Below are 18,330 nucleotides of genomic sequence, written 5' to 3'. Positions count from 1 at the left end.
GCGTTTGATGAGGCATCTAAGGCTTTGCTTAAAGGCTTTCGCGGATCGATGACGTCACCTCGCGTTGCCTAGCAACTCCTGGTGCATCTGTGCATAGCTTGGCGCTCGCTTCGCTTTCTCGCTCGCTACATCGCTAACACAAGGGGTGTTCAAATGAAAAAAGGTACGAAACGACACTGTGGGTATAAATGAAGACTTTATTGAAAGTATACACCATAGGCATGAGCACAACGATCCGCTTGATAAACGAGCCGAAGTATTGTTCCCAGAATTCCTTTTGTGGCCGTAACGAGACGCAGTCCTTCATAGCGCCCTTAAGTTTTTCGTCCGAGTTGAAGCGCTTCCTATTTTCTCACAGACTTGTCGGACACACAGCCTTCCTCCTATACGGTCACCATTCGGCGATGAGTGGTGGCCTGTTTAACACCTTCCGCTGTCAAAAATCGGAAAACGCCTCGCTGCTCCTCAATCGTCAATTTTTTCTATGCGAAGGCATCCCGTCCTCAGAGGCACTGCCGCGCATAGGTCGGCAAAAAATGTGGCGCTCACACAGACTAACTCCTGAAATAAATTTTGTCCTTAGGGCTCACTCAGACTCAGACTTACCGAAATTTTCCTCAAGCGGACTGACTCGGGCTCAGGCTCACTAAATTTTTTTTTCAACCGGACTCCCTCGGAATCAAACTTACCATAACATTACTCACTCAGACTCAGACGCATGGCTCAATCTGAGCCTGAGTGAGTGTGAGTTCGCCGACTCATGGGTCAGTTGACTCCTTATTCGTCGCACAGAGTGGTCTTTAGGAGTCACTACTTCCTTGCAGAGCATTTCGACTGGCTGCCTTGTGCAAAACCGCACCATATGCGTCATGTATGCATCACGTGGCCGAAGTTCCACGTTCGTGGCCTGCGGCGCCGTCGCCGTCGGCGGGCCCTTTCTCAGACGCCTGTCTTTTCTTGCTTGTTTCGTATTTTGCAGTTTTAGAGTGCAGCTCTTAGGTGTCCGTTTCGGGGTTGAGCGGCGCCGCCATCGCCATTGGTGGTGAAACCGACAGAAAACCTGACAAAAAATAAAATGAGGAAAAAATATCCAGGGTCGAATGGGATTTGAACCCGGGCCCTGTGTGTGGCAGTCGAGTATTCTACCAAAGAGCCACGCTGGTGCTTCAAACCCATTTGCAAAAAGACCTATACAGACATAATATCGGGCAAGGTATCGCGTTAACCTATGTAATTTAGCGCTACAGAAGAGTAAAATGACAACCAGGCCCCACACAATGCTAATTGCGCAGTGAGTGTATGGTTTGAGCTTCCCACCCACTGCATGGGTCTCAGCCATAAATCTTCATTGTCATCAGCCCCATACAGCATCAGCAAAGTGAACAGAATACCTTACATATGTGTAGCGGATTCCTCGCTTATCCGCGGAAAGACGAATAATGGCGCAGTAGGCGCTTCCCTACTTCACAAAAATTATGATTTATGGCGTAGTGGATACCTTGCATGTGTATTTGTATTAGTTGCCCGGGCTCTAGACAGGCCGCTCTGCCCGCTCTCTCTGGTTTGAGACGACTGGAATGCACAGCGGTGGGCGTTGCTCTCGAGCGCTGGCAGTTTCTGTGGCAGTACGTAACGAATGTTGTTACATTGCTACGACTGCGGAAAGCCAAAATTTCAAACACATTTGGCGTTACAGCAACATGAAGCTACGCTCAGTATTCGCATTAGGCACTATCGTAATTGTCGGTGATTTTTTTATTTCGTGAGAAAAAGCTAGAATAATGCGGTTGTGGTCACGCGCTATCGCTTATGCGGTCCCTTTGCGGCTTCGTGATGGAAGTGACGCTGGATGTGGCCATATACATTGAGCTTTGGCCATGGGTCACGCGCGCCTATGAAAGGCGAGTGTGCTGTTTTCATGTTTGAGTAGACATCAGTTAATGAGTTGATACCATGTATTCCTTTAATGCTTGCTTTTGTAGAAATTTCCGCCATTTTGATTGATGCGATCAATTATAACATTAAGGACGATAATTTGCTGAGTGCAGATGAAGTCAGCACTGCCGCAGGCACGAGCTCGTACTTTTGGGAAGACGCTTTTATGTAGGTCCGGATAAGCTTTGCAGCAATCTTTGATATGAAGCGTGCGCCCACGCGTGAAAACGTAAAAAGAAAGCCAATACGCGTCGAGAACACTTCAACTAACTAGGTGTATGGTGTTCGTGCATTGAAGTCAGTTCTTAAGGCGCAGGTATAGTATATAGCCAGATACTTAAAGCGCGTCTGCTGGCAGTCGACGAAATCGGACACTATTTAGCGGAAGAGACAATTAGTCAAGGTGGTTAAGCTTCATCTTAAAAACGCCGCAAGCAACTTATGAGTGAAGAAAGAGAAGCGAGCCAGACAGCACCGATGCCGTTTGTCTTCCTTCGACAATTTGTTTTTTTTTTGCGAAGTTTTGAAAATGGAGTACGTGGGACACTTCTTGCCAGGGGGTGTCAGGCACAATGAGGAATTCACTACTCCAGATCTCTAGGCTGCAACAGCTTCGACGGCCCACGTTGCTCAACGAACAGTGCATATGGTAGACGCAAGAGCATGGAAGCACTTGGGTTGGTGTGTTCTGCGTTTCATGACCGGATTAATTCATATCGAGATAGGCAAAAATACGAAAACATTCGTTTAACAGCCCGGCGCTCATGTGTCTAGCGTAACGCGGCCCTCATGTGTCTTGCGCAAAATCGTCTATAGACCGAGAAAAAGATTATTCACCATGAAGGAAAGTTTTTTTTTTTTTTTTGCTCGTTGTTGGTTGCACAGGCGAGTTACACCTACTGACGTTAGAATAAAATCGAAAGTCAGCTCTGTCTTTGCAGTAGGAACATTGACTCCGGGCGTCAGTGTCACTGTTGGCGTGCAATTGTGGTCGGCGTTCGGAGCCGAAATAGCGTGGGTATGCGCGTGGTTGGTGCGCGCGTCTCCAGAAAAACGCTCGAGCGACGGGCACGTCTCGGCGAGTGTGACAGGCATCGGGCGATCGAACACCGGGCCACGCGCCGACATCACGATCCTGTCCTGCTGGTCCGGTGCCCGTCCCGGCTTCTGCGATCACGAGGTCGTACTAGGCTGGGCATCGCACCACCTGTCCCCGGCTGCGCTCTTTGGTGTCGTTCCAGGCGGCTGGCCTGGCGTTGTTCCTTGCGCTGGTCCGTCGTTGTACCTGGCACTCTTCGAGGCGCTCTTGATGCTGTTCGTGGCGCTCTCACGAACAGGTGGCGTCGCCACCGGCATTTTCTTTTCGCGTGTTTGCTCATTTGCCAATAAGCGTCTTGTCGCGCTAAGAGCGCGTGCTATCAGTATTGTGAAATTCTAACTTACTAATACGCGAAAATTTTTTAGGGTCCCTTTAGGAAATCTACGATGGCAACACTTCAATTGTCTGACAGGTCGATAGTGACATCACGCATTTATGATAAGCGCTACTTGTGTGTTCCCTCTCCGCTCTAGTCTTCGGAATTATTTGAAACAGAACACGAAAAAAAAAATAAAACCGGCGGAAAGCTTTACTACTGAAAACATACGAGAGTCTGCAGTATCAGGACGCGTCGACTAAGTCAGGGAGCTCTCTTTGAGGAAATAGCAGAGTCTTGTGTAGAATAACAGCGGTATGGCCGTTTTCTTTTTTAGAAATGTAGACGCACTACTCGATCGCAGTTCGCGTTCGAAAGACGTCGTAGCCATCGCTAAGAACGCCTAAGTGCGGCGTCATCGTTATTTGAACATCTCAGAAAGATCCCGTTAACCGCTTATACAGGGTACCCCAGCTAACACTAGCAAGCGCTTAAAAACATGCCGATGCACTCTATGACGCCACGACCAAATTTATGTCGCGGACAATGCCATGGAGATAGTCACACTCTTTTTATGTTCTGTTTAATTGCTTAAATGGGCAAGATTTATTAACCAACCTTTGAAGCAACGAAGCCGGGAGAGAAATTCCAGTGAGAAAGTTGTAGATCGATTTGCAAAACGTCTGAATAGACAGCTTCTTACCTTCTGGTTATCAAGAATCAGTGTTTTTCGGCTTACTGCAGATGCCCACGAAATACAAGAAATTACTCCCTGGCATGTCCACTAGCGCCTACGCGTGCCATAATTGCAGCGTTCCCTAACCTTCCGCTGTCAAACGACCATAGCATTTGGCCTCGTGTGAAGCGGCTTAAGAGGTGACTGGGCAGTGACGATGGTGGTGGCTGTGCGATGAAGCGCCTGTTTGTGCCAACGCAAGCTATAACGGCTGCTTCTCCTTATCACTGTCATGAACCGCCGCGATTGAAGCATATTGTTCGTACGAGGTACGTTAGGGAGAACTGTAGCCATGATGCGGAAGCGGACGTGTGACGCGTTATGTTCCTAATGAGAAGTTCCCCTTCTTTCGTGTTATATTTTTGTATTTCCCCAGCGTTTGCAATAAGCAAGAAACACCCTATTACCAGATAGAAAGTTAGAAACTATCTAGCTGGACGTTTCGCAAGCCGATTTACACTTTCTGAATAGAATTTCTTGCTCGGCTTCGTTCTTTTAAAAGTTCATTAATCATTCTTGCCTAATTAAGCATTTAAGCAGACCGCAAAGAATAGTGTGAATGTCTCCATATAAAGAGTCAGAAACATAGATTTGGTCGCGTCGTCATAGAGTGCGTCGGCATATTTTAGAACTCTGGCTAGAGTTAGCAGGGGCAGCCTTGTATATGCAGGGTCGCTTGCTGCATTGGGCGATTGCTGGGACATATCATATTTTTGCATGCTGAAAAATAGCATGCGAAATTTGTTTCAGGCGGGGATTTATTGCCCCGTCAGTATATTCCTGCAAAAAAACTTTAGTTTCAGTAGATCTTTTTGTTATAGATCCCGGTTGCGTGTCATATATCCTCAGTTGAGCACTACGTTCTCAACCATGATTGTTTGAAACATGTGAACGCGGCTTCGCGAAGAGTACCGCCATTCGGATATAGTCAAACCCGCATATATCGAACTTCTTAAAAAGCGGCAATTAGTTCCATATAATATAATTCGATATCAAACATTGAAGTTATTTACGCTACTTTCGATGCGAATTTTGTCGCGACAGTGGGCTTTACGGCACTGCTTCACAGTAATGCAAGCTAGGTGGCTTCACACAAATACACATGTGTTACTTTTTTTCGCTGATTGTAGTTGGGGGGTATGCTGTACGGAGCGGTAGCGTTAGATTTCATCTCCACGTTCGGCTGTGTTGATCATCGCCTGCTTCACGGTGGACAGCGTGTTGCTCCGTCTCACAGCAGGCATCGCATTGACAAAGGGGTCGGAGAATCGCGGACAAGCCTACGGCCACCACGCACGAAGGCCGGACGGGCGGGAAGACGAGGAATTATGGGAGAAAGCATGTGATGCGCTGCGGCAGTTTCTACTAGCTTCGCGCGGCGCTCTCCTAATCCCAAGTGCATGCGGGAAAGTCCCCTTCCGTGAGGAAATGCCAGCTTCTTCTAAGGAAAAGAGATTTCTTGTTGAGTGCAAGCCAACTTTCTGTGAGGGAAAAGCCAACTCCATTTGATGGAACGCCATCTTCTTGTGGCGTTTCGTACTACCCGATGTTCTATGTACAAAGTGTTTAGGGGAATTTTGCTGAATTTAGTCGTACATTTCATCTGAATTGAGGTTAAAGCATTGACGTGTTAAAAAATAGTTTGATATAAAGTATAATTAGATTTACGCGATTGCGATATAGTCGCGTTTGACTATTGTTTGACCGCGTTTACTATAACGTACTGTACAAAAAAGCGCTTGGTTGATAACTAACGCGAATATATTTTAATAGTCCGGGACATTTATTGAAGCTGCGCAGGTTGTGGGTGTGCAGCACTGCTAATAACAATAGCCTCATTAAAAACTTTAAAGATTTGTGCTCATTATATTGTCTTGAGAGAAAAAAACATTGTTTATGATTACTACGTGTAGTAGCACCGACGCGTCTACACACGAAAAATTCCTACTTAGTAGCAAGGGTGGATCTTTGGCCTTGTTGATACGACATATGTATAACGTTAAGCGCAGTACTGAATTGACGAGGACGGGACAGGGATGGTGTGTGTGTGTCACTCCCTGTCCCGTCCTCGTCAATTCAGTACTGCGCTTAACGGTATACATATGTCCTACTTAATAGGCTTAGGCATGCTTCAACTTTTATTGCGATAGCAATTATATGGACAGTCTCGGCTGAATTTTGCCGTCGCCGTCGCCGTCATGCACCGTATATGTATAAGTATGTATATATATATAAAAGCCCCAAAGAAAAATAATTCAGAAAAATGCTTCCGAAGCGCGGAATCGAACCAGGGACCTCTTGCTCCGCAGCGAGTGGCGCTATCCACTACGCCACGAAACGCAGCTGCGCCTTCACTACGCCTTCACGTAGCTAACGGCGAGCGTTATATACACACCATTTACCGCTGGACGGACTCAGAGACGCTAGGCGCTTATAAGCGTTTCTTCATTACCAGCGAGATGGCGGTAGGAGCACGACGGGCGCATTTAAAAGTCGTCGGCGAGCTTGCTCGCTTCTTATATTTGCGCCGGGAGAACCTTGCCCTTCCGCTGTCTGCTCGCGCGGTTTTCTGGTGGTGAGGGGAAGAGGGTTGTTTCAAGCTTTCACCGTGGTGTCCGCGCTCATGTTACGGAGCGTACGAAAGTCACTCGAGCAAGGGACGCCGCTAAACGAACAAACAGAAGATGAGCGCGAACTATCAAGTGTCACAGCTCGACACTTGAAGCACGCTAGTTCCTTCGCTGCTTGGCCGCCTTTGCAACAGGAGCGCTGTTCAAACTGAGAGTATCCATTGGCGAGCCTCACTTCGTATAACATTAGTTTCTTGCTATCGCATTCATTGCTTCGCCCTTGCGGCGAAACTGTGACTTTTTGAATAAATTACCCGCTCCTAGGAGCACTCATTGCAGGCAGCTCTTACGCCATCTAGTAGCCAGATCTTGGAATTTATGGTCATTGCGCAACCTGGCAGTGATATATCCGCGAGAATACGTTCATAGTTAAATATTCGCTCAATGTATTTTGTAGTTGCGGTAGTTACATATGCTTGTGTCCACGACATCTTACGGCTCTCTGTGCGGTCATGCTTGACTTGAAATTGGCTTAAAAGCGATCACAGATTTCGTGGAAGCCTTTCTTTTCTATTGCTCGGCAAACTGAAAATGCCTGCTTAACGCGATGGTGATAGGCCGTCATTCCTTGGAAAGAGCAGTTTGCGAGCAGTTTGCGCAGTACGCTCTGTTTTTGTTGAGCGGTGTGGAGTTTGTACTTATGCAAGTGAAGCTGTATTTTTTTACTTCAGTGAATGTGGGATGTTCAGTGCCTATATATGTACCAGTAGTGCATCTTTCTCGTTGTGCTCGTTTTCTCTTGTATTGCCCAACCCTGCGCATTAATGATACTTAGACTTCATTCGGTTTTATTGTGGCATATAAAGGGAGAAGCCACCGCACTTTGCCAAATAGCAACGTAGATTTTTTTTCCCGGTTGATAAGAAGGAGCAGTTTCATATGTTTTCTGTAACAGTTGCCACTTAACGCGAATAGTAGACTGCGTTCGGAACTTTCACATCTCACAACTACAAGGGTTTCCTTTTCTCTTTCTTGACATTTCTTTCGTCTCTTCTTTGATATAAGCACCCCCCTCCCCCCTATTATCCTATCGCTTATGTTTTATTAAGTTATCTCGAAGCCGACGACTGCCAGTATGTAAGGAAAAGCGCGACTACTAAGTTGAGTGTTCGCACGAATAAGTGGAGTGTGTTTCAACAGCGGAGCTGTTTAAGCCTGTCTTAACCTGTCCAATGCAAACAACAAAATCCGCACCGCGATGACGTCACCACGCGTTGCCTAGATACCGGGTGCATAGCTGTGCGCTTGATTCGCTAGCCTATACACTGCTCCGCCACCAGCCCGCCTACATGGACACTGCGCGCAACCACTCGGTCGCGCTAGACGTGACGTCACGGCTAGCTGCACATGCGCTCCTTCTTTTTGCATAAAGCCGGCGCTTGGCGGCGCAAGACGTACACATGGGGATACCAAAGACCGTTCTCACCATCAATGAGGAAGTCGCTTACCGGGAATCGCGGCGCGCTGCCAAGCGAGAGCACTCGAATCGACTCTTTCAAAGTAGTCCACGACATAGTACGCCGAATCCACGAGAGGCGACTGTGCTGCACTGTGCTGCACTTGGCTGAAACTTGACATCACTTGAAATAACTTCGTATAATCTAGCATCACTTGCCATCACTACCTATAACTTGGCATCACTTCGTATGGCCAAGACCAGCTAGGAACCAATCAGCTCCACTGTGCCTTTAGCCTTGTGCGACTAGTGCAAGCTACGCCCTTGTTTTCTATTTTATTCCTTTCAGTGACATCACTGAAGACGAAAAGAAATTCTAAAGCGAGGAGCTAGTGGTTCAAAGGAGTTCCAATGGTTTTCCCTGCCTTTATTTACATTGAAGTGTTACTGTGTAGCGGTTACACTGCTGGTTGGGAAGGATTTCATAAACCGGCGCCACAATTACGGTAAGGTTACGAAGGCACCCAGAACTATTCAACAGAAAATAACAACTATAAGAAATATGCATGTTTTGCGGTGTTTACAGTTGAGCACGAAATGGCCGGCGTGGAGGTGGGGGGGGGGACATCGAAGTGTAAGTGAGTTAGATTTCTTGTCCTCGTGTACTATGCTAACAGGGTCTGTCGAAAGAGCACTGCCAACGAGAAAAAAAGAACCTTGCTGTACGCGTTTAGCCTATAGTTTTTGCATTGTATGTTATTGTATGTTAATGCAAGATAATACAAGGACACCTAAGGAACGAATACCACAGGACAAGCGCTGTCTGCCGAATGAGTGTTTATTCAGAAGAAAATAGGCCTTCTATACCTTATCATAGTAAACTGCCGTACATCATTCATAATCACCAGCACAGTCCCAAGCTTCCTTTCGTAGATTTCTCTGTTTCAGATTGTAGAAGAGAGGGCGCACTAAGTTTAGCATAGTTCTCGTCGCGCTGTTTTACTCTCCGCTCTAATTACGAACACACTAGCCCTCATCAAATTGTTACTGAATGCAAGTTAACTCTAAAAGAGCAATATTTTTTAAATGTTCATGCCTTTAGAAAACTTTGCGATAGCCATATGTAGCTTTCCATTCTATTCCTGGACATATCTAAGCCAGCTCACGTTTAAGCCCAAGTACTTGGAATATATTTAGCATTAACGCCCTCTCTCCCATGGCCACACTCGGCCTACTGGGTTGGCAGCGAATGCACATCACGTCCGTTCTGTAGCCGGCCGTGATCAGTGTTCCTTTCGCCAAGGCAAGTCCCGTAGGCGCAGTACAGAACCGCGACAATGCTTCATTGACAAAGAAAGACGGCGGCCTGCCGCACACAATGCGCAATCTCGTTCGCCTCCATGGCATGGTTATCTCGCTGGAGTTGGTATCCCAGATTTTCAGCTGCGTGCTTATTTTTTTAGCAGTCCCACGTTACTCCTTAAGCCGGCTTAGGCATCCTCTGTGGACGATCTGCGCTCCCTGTGCATGAACATATTGGGCGCGCAAGTTTGCGAGCAATCACGGAATGTGTCTTGTTTTGTCCAGCAGTATGAAATTCGTTGCCGTATGCTTATCTCGGCGCGTGAGTTGTCGCGCGGAATGGTTCATTGCCGAGATAGGGCAACGAATTTCATGGGCGCGCGTCAGAACGCAGCCACGAGCGAAAAGTGGTGAAAACGGACCTGCCAAGTGAGTGAATTCGACCCGCCGGCCAGGCGAAACAGAAATTTACCAGTGAAATCGACGCGCGCTGGATCTGTCGTTAGCTACTGCAAACATACCGTGTCTAACGCATGGCGGCGCTGGCGTCAATCGAAGCCGATCGAGGCCACACGGCGGAGCGTTCGAGTTAACCGTGCCGACGGCTGAACTACATGTGAGCTCATTTTGCTTATCTGAACTCATGTTCAAATCTTTAGACTAATTTCCTGTTGGATTGTAGTACTTTTGCACATCTGGTCTTCTAGTTCATGACATATTTTTTGGCTATTTTTCTTCGCTTTTTATTACGGCGGATATATATTTACCTCTAGGTTATGCGTTCCCGGGGATGGATTAGGGGCGAATACGTTTATATTGCAACGTACGGCACTTCATCGATCATTTTATTTGCGAGATATTTCATACCTATGTCGTGCTTGCGTTTCATTCACGCTAGGCTCTATAGTAGTATATAAGGGGTGGTGATGGTTAGATATTAGAGGTTTGTGAACAGTGAAGCTTGGAACCGAATCGAATATGAATCAAACAGTGGTGACACCGAATCCAATACGGATTCTTGTCGAAGACCTGTCGAATAGTTTTGAATAGTAAAGAAACCACATTCAACGCAACCTTACAATAGTAAGGCAATCATTTTAAAAGAGCCCTAGATTTCTGCATCATCTTCATTGTAAAGAAATATTCGCAACCTTTAAGAAGGGAAAATTACAATTACTTTTAACCGACCGGAATACCATAATTATGTGAACTGAGGTAAGATCATATGCAGCGGCAAACAGAGCATTCGAGATGTTTCGCAACGCGGTTAAAGTACAGCCTAATTACAGGTTTTCCAGGTTGTGCTTAGAAGCCTTTAACTAAGCTGATGCAATAAAATTAAACGAAATTTATTAGTCAACATCAAGGTGAATGTCCTGACGATGGTAGTCGATTAGTGACGCTGTATCTTCGATGAGAGTGGAGTATTAAGCGAAAACGCCTTGATTCTGTGAAAAATAGCGTCGATAGGCCAAAACGAAAATCTTGGGGTGCATGCCTCTTGGTAATACAGTGAGTAAAACAAGAAAAAATCACAGCATATCCACGGAGTGAATGATGATGAGTGGGCGAAGCTGCGGAGGTTCATCGGTAAACCGTGAATCTTCCGTGAATTCTGCCCAGTACATCATCACCGACGTGAGATCGGGCGCGTTTATACTAAAGGTTCGATGAGTTATGACGACTTGCAGTTCACTTTAATTTTACATGTACGCTGTGAATTTTCATTGTTTAGAAAACCATTGCTTTAGAAAAATCTGGCGTCTTTCGTTAAGCAGCTGGCCTCTCTTCGTTTTGCTTTAGAAACATCTGGCGTTCTTCCGTTCTGCTTTTACAAAACATCTGGCGTCTTTCGTTGGTTTATTTCATCAATCAACGGCGTTTTGAACAAAATTTTTATTGTTTAATCACGCACAGGAGAAATCTCACCAGGCACTACCTTGGAGGTAAACAATGGCTGCTAATGGGAATGAGAGACAGAAGAAGTCGGCTTTTAGCTAACACTTACACTTCTACTTCTACTAACGTTTCCTACTGGAACATGCCAATGGCTGCTAATGGGGAATGAGAGACAGAAGAATTCGGCTTTTAGTTAACGCGCACGCTGCGAATTTTTTATTGTTCAAACACGCACAGGAAAAATCTCCCACCGGCACCACCTTGGAGGTCAAAGCGTAAGACTTGTTACGGACTACGACTACTACTACTAGTACTACTACGACAACGACGACTACGAGGGACGAACGGGTGCCGCCTTAAGGAACTTCGCCCCTAAAAATTACCACTCGGTGTTCCAAGACCTTGTTCCGCTAGGGTTTTGGAGTCGTTGCTTATGAAAGTATTAAAAAAATAATCGGTATTCCGAACGTGCAGTAGTGGCTTCGAGTACCGAATCGAATAGAATGATATTCGATTCGTCATTTGAAATTCTTCAATATTTGCACACCCCTACACTTTATGGGTGCAGTTTACATGAAGGTCATTGCTTTTAATGCCTGTGTGTGTGTTTGTGTGTGTGTGTGTGTTTGTTTGTGCGTGCGTGTGTGTGTACGTGTGCGCGCGCGCATGTGTGTGTGTGCCTGTGTGCGTTAAGATTCCATCACCTAATTGTTGAAATGTTTCGTTTTCTAATTTTCTTGGACATAAAGGATGCTGCCTTCAATTTGCAGAAGCTGCATGGCTCCAGCCGCATGACAACGTAGCTCTCAAGCAAAGCGAGCCACATGACAAAGCAGATCTCAAGCGAAGCTCCGGCACCAGAACCAAATGTTACTTCCATAAGCCCTATAGCTCAGGTAGATGTGTAAAGACTGACTTTCCTTATATTACTTCAGTCGTTTTGCCAAGCATGTCAAGGGATAGCATCCCGGTATTAGAAAATACAGCTGTGCCATTTAAAAGGCAACTTTTTCCGCACTTAGCCGCTACAAGATGCACTACGAAGAATCCGATGGACCTGCACAACTTTCAGAGGAAATTTATGTGTAGACTTAATGTAGCGGGCTATAATCTAAAGAAAAGTATGCAGAAGGCTTAAACTTGGGCCTTGATTAGAAGCGAATATTCGTACGCGTAGTGATAGGGACATGATGTTCAATTTGTGTCGGCTGCCTGAGCGCGAACATAGATATCCAAAAGCAGTCGTGAATACGGTTGTGAAAGCTGTTCGAAATTTGTTTTATCTAAAAGGCCTGAAAAAGGCCCTGACGATTTTAATTTCAACATTATTCAACATTACTAAGTAAGAAAACGTTTGTGTGAAGAGAAATGAATTTACATCAAACCCAATTGTTCTAAAAAATTGTAGTCGGGCATAATTCGTAGTCGGGTACCATTGTACCCGACTACAAAATTGTAGTCGGGTACCATTAAAGTACCTCTTGCAAAATTCATTCCAAGATCCTGACGAGCTGCCTACGCCCAGCGACCGTTTTCCTTTTCTAGAGATGTTTTTCTGTATTGACAACTGACAACTTCTCAAGTATGCATAACAAATAACCGATGAAACTGAATACTGCATGTCAATTGCTGATCTTTTTATTAATTCTGCTTTCCCAGTTTATTCTTAGTGTATTGATGTTTTTTTGCACAGATTTCATTCTGTATTGTTGTGTACTATGGCTTATTCTTTGTGTGCTGGGACCTGTCCTTGTTATATCTGCATATACTGCGCTTGTCTGCACCTAACCATGCGCCAGAGAGTTTTCTGTGAAATAAAGTGTCCAAAAGTATTTTACATCTTTCTTTTACTGCTAGCAATAATAGCAGCAGGCTTTCTTAGCATTATTGTTCTTCTGTGAGTTGCATTTCATAGAATTGGGAGCTTCAGAGATGAGCTTCTGCTTTCACATCATGCCCACATAAAGCAATATCAACAGCTATAGCAGATTGTATCCTCAGATGTGTTGTGTAGGACTGCAATTTGTTATGATGTGGGATAATGTTGGGATGCATATTAACCAAATACTAAGTATGACAGCGCGATGCTATTGCTGCAGTCTTTACTGAGGTCATTTTCATGACTTTGCAAATGCTTTCATTAGTAGTATAGAGCACTCTCTGATAGCACGGTTGTTTCCAGATTCATCTAAATAATTTACATTGCCATTTTGAGGCGCAATGAATCTATGGATGACTTACTTCCTGGTCATCTCGTGGCATCAATTTAGGCAGGCCATAGTCAGCGTCACAGACATGTCTGGCATAACAAAATTGATATGGCACTTAAATTCAGACAAGTCAGCATTAAATTTTCCTATATGTTTGCTGTACCTGAACTGACAACTCAGGGGTTATTCCTTAGTATGATATGATAAAATATGCGCAGGCATGTTTTTGTTGATCGAAAATGCATCGAAAATGTATGCATTTTCCAGAAGAACATGCCTGCACAACACTACTGTAAAATAACGGTTTTGAATGTTCTTATCATATAGTGAAAAAAGGCCCCTGGGTTTTCAGTTCAGCTATAGAGGAAATATAATAAAATTTAATATTTAATGGTCTGATTTAAGTGTCATATCGGTTTATTTATGCCAGGCATATGGGTGTCGCTAACCATGGTCTGCATAAATTGATGCAACGAGATGGCCAGAGAGTAAGCCATTCATTGTGACTAAAATATCAATGTAAATTTTAGGTGAATCTGGGAACAGCCATGCTCTCAGAGAGTGCTGAATATCACCAATGAAAGCATTTCCAAAGTCGTGAAAAAGACCGCACGAAAGACTGCAGTATTTGCATTGCGCTGTCATGCTTAAAGGAACACTGACACAAAGAAAATTACATCTTGCTTTTTCTGTTGCAATAAGTAGCTAACGACCCACTTATCACTGCTAGAAAGCTCGTTTCGTCGAGCGCGCGACGGTTAATTATTCGGAAACGGTTTTATAGCGCTCGGTCGCAGTTTCGGTTTCAGAGAGCACCGAGTGAGGTGGGACCCAGAGCGGTTTTCGTGTAAACATAGCCGGCTATGTGAGCAAACAAAACCGCATGCACATGTGCACCGCGCTGACAACTCTTTTCAACGAAGGCTTCCTGGGTGGTGCTATAATTCCCTATGAGGCGTTGTAAATGTGCGTGACCCCCCAAAATGCACTGCCGAGGCAAGGACACCCGCCTTCGTATACTCCCGTGCAAGTCTGCCCTCGCTTTCCATTGAAAAGGTCTGCTAGGAGAGAGCGCTCGCAAGGATCGTGGCAGCTAACACAAACTCGTGACGCAGGGGGCGGTTGGTTGTTTACACGAAAACCGAAGGCGCGTTTGTCGTGCAGTGGCGCGATACGCACATTAAAATTGATTTTAAACATGTTCTAGGCTATATTGTCCGTCTATACTTTGTAGATGATGCGCGTGTGCCCACACAAATCTATTCCACAAGTTATCTCGCTTCAAAATTTGGTGTCAGTAATTTACCCCTACGTTATCACGTTTACGGGTAAATTTGCAGCACATATGTGCGAAACATCTTTCCAAATCAGGTACTAAATAAGTGGAAGGCTGTCCGTATACAGCCCAGAGAGAACAACTGAAACACTATTCCGCATATTTAAGTTATCTGGGACACATGTTGCACTTAAGTGTAACTTTTTTGCAAAAAAAGTTCCACTTACTAACTGGAACTTATGTAGAACCAGATCAAGAGTATGCATACAGCTTTATTGATTGTGTAAACAGCTCTTCAAAAAAGTATTCTGGGAATTCCTCTTGCTTGACTTGTGGCAGTGCTTGTATAAATACTCATTAAGTGGAATGATGCGAAATCTAAAGCCAGATTACACCATCTTTAACTAAAGAAACGGATGAAGGCGAAAGAAAAGGCACCTTGACGGCTATGCGGCTCATTTACAGAGTTATCTTGTGATTGTGTCTTTCGCACGTTACCTCCTCCCCTTCTTCACACGAGCGCAAACACCTCCTGTGTCTTACACTGAAGACCAGATGCTAATGGAAGCCACGAATCACCGCACACTTCACTGGCTTTCGATATTCGCGCGCACATCCGAAACGGCAGTGTAAACAGCGCTGGCGCCGAAGAGCCGCTGTTGTGCTCATACGTGCGCAGGCATCGCGAGACACGCCTCGGCATTCGGAATGCCTCGAATAGCTCACGCTTCTTTGCGGATTGCGATGAACGTGACCGCCCCCGTAAGCTGCCTCGCAGCGCGTCGTGTATGGTGCTGCGAGGAAGACGATGAAAAAAGAAAGGTGTTTGGAGTGGTCACGTGTCACGATGCGAGGAGACCGACGCAGTCAATCGCGCCTTTAGTTTCCTGCTATCGGTGCCAGGTAAATATACGCCTGTTGTACAGAATACTGAGCAGGCATGGCAACCCGAAGAAAACTTCGGGCCGCTTGCCGCTGACAAATTTGCGCCGCACGTAATAGAGACGTTGCCGTTGACTAAAAGTGGTTGAGAGAAACGTGAGAAGAAATTAACTCGGTTTCCCAAGAAGGGTTCATGTTATCGTATACGTGTCAAAGTTAAGAACGAGCAGCGTTCGGAGGGATTGGAATTGCCTTCCTTCTTATTTTCTTTAGTTCCTGCACCACATACGTTCGATCGAGGTTATACGTCGTCGTGCTGGAGTTGGAACACGAGCTGTGTAGCAGCCATTTATTCAATTTACCTACATGTAGCTGACTCCTGATGCGTATAATCTTACAGGGCCCCTCATCAGGTCTGAACATTTTGAGCTGACGAAGGCAAATCATACTCTGGGCGTTCACGATCACCTCTGCCAAAAGTTGCAACTCTACGCGCCGCGAGTATCGGTCAAATTTCATGGCTGAACGCCGCTTGCCCTTCGTCTCGCGGGCGCGCGCCCCGAAGTGGAGGGGATAACGTACGGCAAGGAATGGCCCTAAGTAGTTATCTGTGCGTCGACGTGGCTCCTGTACGTAGACATTGGTGCACTGACGTCGCCCACAGTAGCACGTGACACTGCGAGAACTATTCGAAGCGACATGTGTAATTTGTGTAAAATGTTGCTTGAATCGATGAATGGAAGTTGAGAGAAATGATTAACCACAAATGCGGAATGTGTGCAATGAATTTATCTAAGCGCACCTTTTACCGATATGCCGATACACCTTTTACCGATATGCCCAAGATCAAGCCGCATTTACACCACTCACTTCACCGCCACTGCCACTGCGAGCCCTTTAGCATTAACTGCGAAATTTTATTTTTATTGTTTACTTCGTTTTCACAGAGATGCCTGAAATATCTCGTTTCAGAGAAACTGTTCTCTCGCTCTCTCTTTTTTGCTTTAAGTAAATATACAGACGCTGACGGCGCAACTTCACCGCATCTTCGTCCTTTGCCTTCGTCCTATCTCATAAATTATTAAATGTCGTACACGACCCACGCGTGGAGTGTTAGAACGTCAGAAGTGCGAGAGACGCGACGTATGCCTCTGCAAGGGGGTTGTAGCAACCTGGTCCCCCATTCTCTGGCTGGTACTATGGGAAGATTAATATCTATTGTAATCAGCTAAAAAGTATCAGTGTATTCAATAGTCAGGTGAAATATTCCGCTACAAATAATAGGTAATATAATTAGCGCTGACAGAGTGCAAGATATCCATTAAAGATATGTTTCGAGGTTAGCCCGGAGTTCCATTAGGGCATTCACCTAAGTTAGTTACAAGCCGTCGTTCAGTTTTCCGTTCGCGTTCGCCTCAGGTCAAGTTGCGCAAGTCGAGACAGCGCTGTTTATTTGCGGAAAATACATGTGCAAGCAAGATGATTACAAACATGCCATGCCTGCGGTACGTAATCAAAAGTGCGGATGCGGACGCAACCCTCATGCACGCTGACAGCCCGCGGACACCACTGGCTCGTTAGTTTAATTAGGCACGAAGCTTGGCACTGCGATTTGTCCGCGTCTGTCGTTCGAGTCAGGCGCACAGGAAACCGTGACCACGCGTGCTCTGACGTTAAACCAGGCTCATTCACACTGCGCAGTTTCGCAATTTCAGACGTAAAGCGACGGACAATATTAATATGTTTTAGACCGTGCAAACGTAATTGGGGCGACGTTTGCGAAAGCGGTATCCGAGAGAAGGGGCCGGTAATTCCGCCCGCAGATGCCGTCTATGAAGCTGTGGCGCTTTAAGGCTGTGGGTTAATTCGCGAGAATTTTCAGCAAGAGCACCTACAAGAACACTGCATAGAACACTTTATTAACAGCGCTTGCCCGATTATTTAAATCTTACGCAATATTTCAAACGACATGATGCAAATTAACTTGCGTAGGCGAAAGTACTCTTTACAGACAGTGCCGTCGCGCTGGTGGGCGCCATTTTAGGCCCTAGACGTCTGCTAATGCTTTCAGGATTGCTGAAATAATGGCTCTCCCGCATATCCACAGTCACCCGAGGCCTGTAATTGAAAAACGTCCGAGTAGTTCAAGAGCAACAAAACCTTGCTATAATTGACAATGTATATCTCTCAGGGCGCCTCCGCCATTCTTGTACAATTAAAATTTAGCCGTATGTCCAAATAAATTGCACTCGTTAACTTTTACCATTTACCTTTGCGCCGTGAATAAGACGCCAGGTGGTGATATATTCGTGTGTGCGTGCTCGTGTTGCTTTACACAGACTGATGTTGAGAAGCAGTTGCGTTCTAAAACGGCAGTTCAGGCATCTTTGCTTGCCGGAACGAAGTGGAACACAACCGAAATTTACTTATAAACAGCGACTGCCTTTCTTAGCTCTCATCTCTTTCTCTACTGGAGGACTAATGCTACTTATGACAACGCTACGGAATGCTTGCATTGACGTCACTCTGGCTGCCATAATAATGTGCTGGCACGTCGAAAACCTGCGTAAGCAAGGCACGCACCAGCGTGACAGGTAGCGCATCTTGCTCAGAGAGGTAAATCAATTACCGTGATGGCAATCAGCTGAT

The sequence above is a fragment of the Rhipicephalus sanguineus genome, chromosome 3 (genome assembly GCF_013339695.2).
Source record: "Rhipicephalus sanguineus isolate Rsan-2018 chromosome 3, BIME_Rsan_1.4, whole genome shotgun sequence".
In the NCBI taxonomy this organism is placed as follows: domain Eukaryota; kingdom Metazoa; phylum Arthropoda; class Arachnida; order Ixodida; family Ixodidae; genus Rhipicephalus; species Rhipicephalus sanguineus.
Note: the sequence above shows the minus strand (reverse complement) of the source record.